The 5968-nt window shown below is 38.9% G+C and overlaps 1 protein-coding gene across 1 annotated transcript in view; it reads right to left on the bottom strand.

Annotated features, from left to right (window-relative positions):
* The window catches only part of LOC149002249 (protein REBELOTE-like), a gene marked incomplete in the record, with an annotated part of 144148 nt that extends 139140 nt beyond the window's left edge, over nt 1-5008 (bottom strand). The window contains 2 exon segments of the mRNA XM_089138515.1: nt 2791-2918; nt 4679-5008.
* Nucleotides 5009-5968: the final 960 nt, after the last annotated feature.

Genomic DNA, 5968 nt, shown 5'->3' with positions numbered 1-5968 from the left:
ATAGATCCAAGCTCCCATCACAAGGAATTTATCCCATATCCCTTATGGGATGGGTTTCTTTTTTTACCTTTTCTTTCTTTCTTTCTTTCTTTCTTCCTTTTCTTTTTTTTTTTTTGGGGGGGGGGGGCATATTTAACCATACAACATTAACCTCACCTTTTCCTTAGGAAATCATCCTTTCATAACCCATATACAAAGGAACCCCATATCCCCAAAATTTGCAAAAACCCTAAAAACCCTAACCCTAAAATTTCAAAACCATAAGTGATATTTACACATAACCCAACTCATTCCCTTCAACTCTGGAGTATTCTAAACCCTAATTGACTAGTGATTCTAGTGAAGAGGATCCTAGAGTGAGCCTAAATATAGGGCAACATCCTACAAGCTAAGCCCTAGAATTTGGTTCACATCACAAGCTTTTGCTGACATCTTCACTCAATTCCAAGTTGAGTTCCTCGGTGGATCCATCCTATGAGACGCGTAGTACTAATAAGATTTGATCCACTGCTCTAAGAATTGGACAAAAGCCCTTCATGTCATGGTCTTGGAATATTTATTCTAAGTACTACGATACTGTGAATCTATAGGTGCCATCATCAGCATAAGCTAAATACCCCAACTTAGGGGATGTATCATCAGGGAATGGACTGTAACAGGATGATGGCTGAACTAGCCCAACTAGGTGTGATGGAGTCCACAAATGACACACTTGATCCTAATCCATACCCATACGTAGACATACTACTAACATCAGCTGATAAACAACAACAACCCCCCCCCCCCCCAAAATATCTAGCAACTCCCCCATATACTCCAAAAGGACTATAACCAACGAGCAAGCGCAAATAAGGTGAAGAAGGACAAAGGAGAGATGATTTTTCAGTTAAAAAGATGTTGAAGAGGCAAAATGGGGGGAAAAAATGGGGTAAATCCTTGAAAGTTCAACCGGTGGCACCCTGGAGTTCTGCGAAACCGAAATTTGGGACTTCTAAACAATGTTTCGCAAAACTTGGTTGAAACCAGGGGAAAAAATTGCCTACTGCTTTTGTCTCGGCTGGGCAAAAAACTGAAATTTTTGCCAAAATCTCGGTGGTTTCGACCAGAATTTTGACTATGCTTACAACAATTATTTCAATGAGAAATAGGGGTCATAAATCATACCAAACATATCTATTTACATTTATATGTCAACGACAACAACAAAAACCATAGCCTTATCCCATATCCCATTTTATGTTTATATGTCCAATAGACATACATTTGAACTGTACCAAAGCTAGCCCAAGATATTTCTTTTTCAATCTTTGACTCTATTAGAAATATGAACCTAATGTTATGAACTTCCAAGCAAGAGAGAGACAGAGGAGGGGATGAGGGGGTGGTATTGACTATGAACTGGTTCTCAGGTTCTTAAATTGTTAAATACAACTGGTTCAGCATATACTACCCATCAAGGGTGCAAATTTGTTTGACCTTTCTTGCCATGTGAAGGTCTACAAATGACTAGACAGGCAAAAATAAGGTTCACGAAAACTATCGGAGCCTAATATGGCTATTTGCCACATGAAATCGCCAACCAAATAGCTTAGCACAAAATGCATTGTTTCAGTCACTTTGGTGCTTTTCGATATTTCAGCATGATAAGAACAAGACCTAAATGCAAGTATTGGAACTTAGAACCATGACCTACACTGTGGTATGCCAGTATGTGACTATACCTTGACGGTGCTAGTTTCTATAATGTCCATAAAAGATATGATATCAGCCTTTGCCCCTGCTCTAAGTATATATGAATTGCTAAAATAGAAAATTTATTTGTTAGCATTCTACATCTTTATACTGCACAAGTCCTCCAAAACATGTCCACATGAGATTCAGTCTCAAACTCTCAAGCAGAAGAAGATTAGGCTCCTCCAATGATGTGAACTATCGTTCATAGTATGCCAGCAGTCCTCTAAATCAAGTTTGCTTCAGTAATGAACTCCTAACAGCTAAACTCAAGGTAGAGTCAAAGATGGACAAGTATCAGGTGAGCAAATCAGAGGACCATAGTTGTCACGGCGACGAGGCGCCCTCCGAGGCGCTTTTGAGGCGGTTGAGGCGTTTTAAGTGAAATTTTTGGTGTACATCTCATTCACTCTAAATCTATCATATCTTATATAATAAAAAAACTGATATCAGACTACCTCAAGTCATCCAACATACTACAAATCACACATAATAGGTCCTAAATAAAAAGTCGCAAGAAAAAAGGAAGAGAAGAAGTTGCTTGTCACTGACCACTGCTTGCCGGAGTGTCGCTGCGGGAATGGAAGAGAAGAAGAGAGGAAGAGAGAAAGAGATTAGGGATTAGAGTGAGAGTGAGAGTGTGAGACTTGAGTCAAGAACTTAATCTCTTTCAATTTTGTTTGTTTTTATTGTTATTTTAACATTTGATCACATGTAGCGTCATTATACATATGCATATAGGTTCAAACAATAGATACTTTACAATCGGAATCTACTAAGTATTTCAATATATGCCTTCGATTAGGCATCTTTCTTGTGATTTAAAAAAGAAAGAAAAAAAAGCGGACGCCTTATTGCCTAAAAATAAGGCGACGCCAATTTGAGGCGCTCCGAAGGAGCTCAGATGCCGAGGCGACGATTAAGCGACGCCTAGGTGACGCCTTGACAACTATGCAGAGGACCCCGATAAACATGATCAAGCAATAAAGCAATAAGAAACTGCAGGAGAAAACATACACAAGAATCCATAAAGTAGATAAGATCATTTGGAAACCTTACTTGATGACTTTTTCCGTTTGAACATTGAATTTGTTTTCCGCTTTTTTTTAAGTACAGATTGAAGATTCTTCTTTGCGAATTTCCTAGCCTTCTTGCCAAGTTTCCCCATTTTGCAAAAAAATAGATACCTAGAAGAAGTCAAGAATGAGCATAAAACAATTAATACGTAAGAATTCAAATATTAATTAACAGATGCCATAACACTGGAAGAAAACAAAAATATAAAATTCCATGTAAATATAGATACAACAACAACGATAACAACAAGCCTTGTCCCAACTAAATGGGGTTGGCAACATCGATTCTTGCCTTCCAATCAGCTCTATTTATGGCCAAACTAGATATAAGGCCTAAGCTATGCATCTCCTTTCTCAAAGACATCTCTTAAAGTCATATTGGGTTTGCCCCTAACTCTTCTAATTCCTTCAATCCAGATTAAATCACTTTTACATATAGGAGCATTCATAGGCCTCCATTGAAAGTGACCGCGGCACCTCAAACAACTTTCTCAAAGCTTATCACTTATCAGAGCTAATCCTAGACTACCTCTAACATGATCATTCCTTATCTTATCTTCCTAGTTCGCCACTAATCCATCTTAGCATCTCATTTTAATCACACTAAGTTTATCTATATGATGTTTTTTAATAGGCCAACACTCTACACCATACATCATAATACAACGGAACTATAGGATTTTCCTTTGAGCTTTAAAGGAATACGTCAATCACACGAGACCCTAGGCGCACCTCTCCACTTCATCCATCCTATTTTAATTATTTGCAAAACATCATCCACTATATCAAAAAAGACAACCATTATATTTAACTTGACATCCTCTCTCTTTTTTTCTTTTTCTTTTTTCCTTTTTGGGTGTAGTGTGAGGTGTGGATGGAGGCCAATAGGGTTGAAAATAAAATAACCAATTTGAATTGGAGAAAACAGGATATGACTTTAATAAAAATCAATATCTAGGAATTAGGTTGTTCCGTTGGGATCTCTCTAGAACGGGTTAGAAAAGAAAGATTTGCCCAACAATTGGAAAACGTGCAGGTAATGGGGCAGGTCAGCACTCAGCTACAAACCAAACATGCAGACCAAGACCTTGAACAAAATGAAAATAAATTTCAATGTGTTTGGTGTGAGGAAATATAGGATTAGTCATCATATAAATCACGCCAATGTTGTCACACCAAATGGTAGGAGGTCAACCAATTACCGTAGATTGTTTAGGTTGTATCTTACCCAGGGGATTTAAATTTAAATAAATTCTTGGTTCACCAAAAAGGAAAAAAATAGGTAGAGTGGATGTTTAATCTCTAACTTTGAGTAACTTTATCCATAGCTAAACCTCTAATTTCAGTGATTTAAGACTTGAGGTTTCCGGATTCTATGTCCAGAGTTTCAGCAATAGAGCTTTGTGGGTTAGGGCAAATCTGTTAATCAGAGCCCGCCATTAGTTTGAGAATCCCCAAGAATTCACATTCAACCATAACTAGGTCCTCATCCGAGGCCTGAATCTCACAGCTACTTAAATATCTCGGATTTTCTCTAATTCCAGAATTTTAGTTTTTAAAATTAGTCTTCATTCCACCCATATAATTCCAGAATTCTAGCCTTCAACTGGGACTCTCTTTTCTTTCCCTTTTTCTCTCTGGCATTGGCAGAATGAATTTACATCCTCTATAAGCCCCAACAATACAGATAGTTCCAGGTGTTGAAAATTTTGAAAACGCACAGCTTAAATTTTATTCAGAAAGCTCATGAGAATTCTGCATGTTCTTTATTGGTTTTGGAGTCATCCCGGAAAAAGCACACTTGGTAATGTGTCAGAGAGAAATACAACTATCTGCGGGAAAAGAAAAGAACACAAAAATGCAAGACTTACGGGATAGACGGCCTGATTGACCTAACGGAGATGGAAAGAGCAGGAAAAGGGCACCAACACCGGAGATAGCAGGAGACAAATGTAGCAGGATGAACCAATGTGAATGAGTGTAAGCTTCGTTGCCCGAACACGATTGGTGCTTGACCACACTAGGTGCTACCGTGGTAGCAAGAGAGGCCAGGCGGTGACAATTGAGAGGTTGTCACTGAGCATTCCTAGTCACAGTCGCCTTCTCGCCGCTGCAAGTACCGGTGGAGTTCTACAACCTGAAGATTCAGTAACTGAACACAACTGAAATCATCAAGTTACGATGATGGAGTAGTAGAGAACAACGCTAGGGCCTTTCCCCCGTCGGAGCGGTGGTGTTGCTTCCTGGTTGGGTTTTGCCTTCTCTTGCCCGGTTTGTTTTTTCCAAAATTCCTTCAATGCCTGGGTTCCTGCCGGGGGCCTAACGGGGGGGGGTTTTTTTTCTTGTTGCTTCGGTTGGGGGGTTTGCCCACCCCCCCTCTTATGTTTTATACCTTGGCGCCTGTTTTTTTTGTGCTTGCTTTGGTGGGGGGCTGGTATACAGTGCAATCAGAGATTTCAATCCTGGATTCATGAATCAGAGAATTATACCCGTTTGGTTGTAAAAATCTCTAGATTCATGAAATCTCTGATTCACGTTTTTAGTGTAAAAAGGTGAATCAGAGATTTATGGGTAAGGGGTGAAATCCAGAGATTTCAAAAAAGCTATACAATTGTACATTCACAAAAATCATGTCGATCAAATAAATTTTTAGGATGAATTCACAGATTTCATTCCACAACCAAACACTTAATTTTATAAATTATAACTCCATAGATTTGAAGTCTATAGATTTGAAATCTCTAGATATTTGAAATCTCCAGACTCATGTAACCAAACAGGCCCTTAGGATGAACCTGAGTGAACAAACCAGACACCAGTTTCGAGAAATTATACTCCATGGACCTGGCAGCCAAACCAACCCACCCATACCTTTTCAAAATCACTTTGAAACGCCTAAAAGAGGCGCGCGACTTTGTCTTCTACCCTAATTTCAGATGAAGAAGCTCTGAAGAAGTGAAATCGCCTGAAATCGCCTGAAATCGCCTCTCTCTTTCCTCTCTCTGTGTCGATTTGTCACTCTCCATTTACTTCATCAACGCCTTGTTTTCTTGATTTAACCGTTTCTCCATTATTGGAATTCTTTCATTTTGAGTACTTATTGGATTATTATCTATTCCGGTTCTTAATTTGGTCTTCTTGGATGATTGTTCCTCTCTCAT

The sequence above is a fragment of the Hakea prostrata genome, chromosome 10 (assembly GCF_041222555.1).
Source record: "Hakea prostrata isolate BN-2017 chromosome 10, UWA_Hpros_2, whole genome shotgun sequence".
In the NCBI taxonomy this organism is placed as follows: Eukaryota; Viridiplantae; Streptophyta; class Magnoliopsida; order Proteales; family Proteaceae; genus Hakea; species Hakea prostrata.
This window is presented reverse-complemented; position numbering and strand designations above follow the sequence as displayed.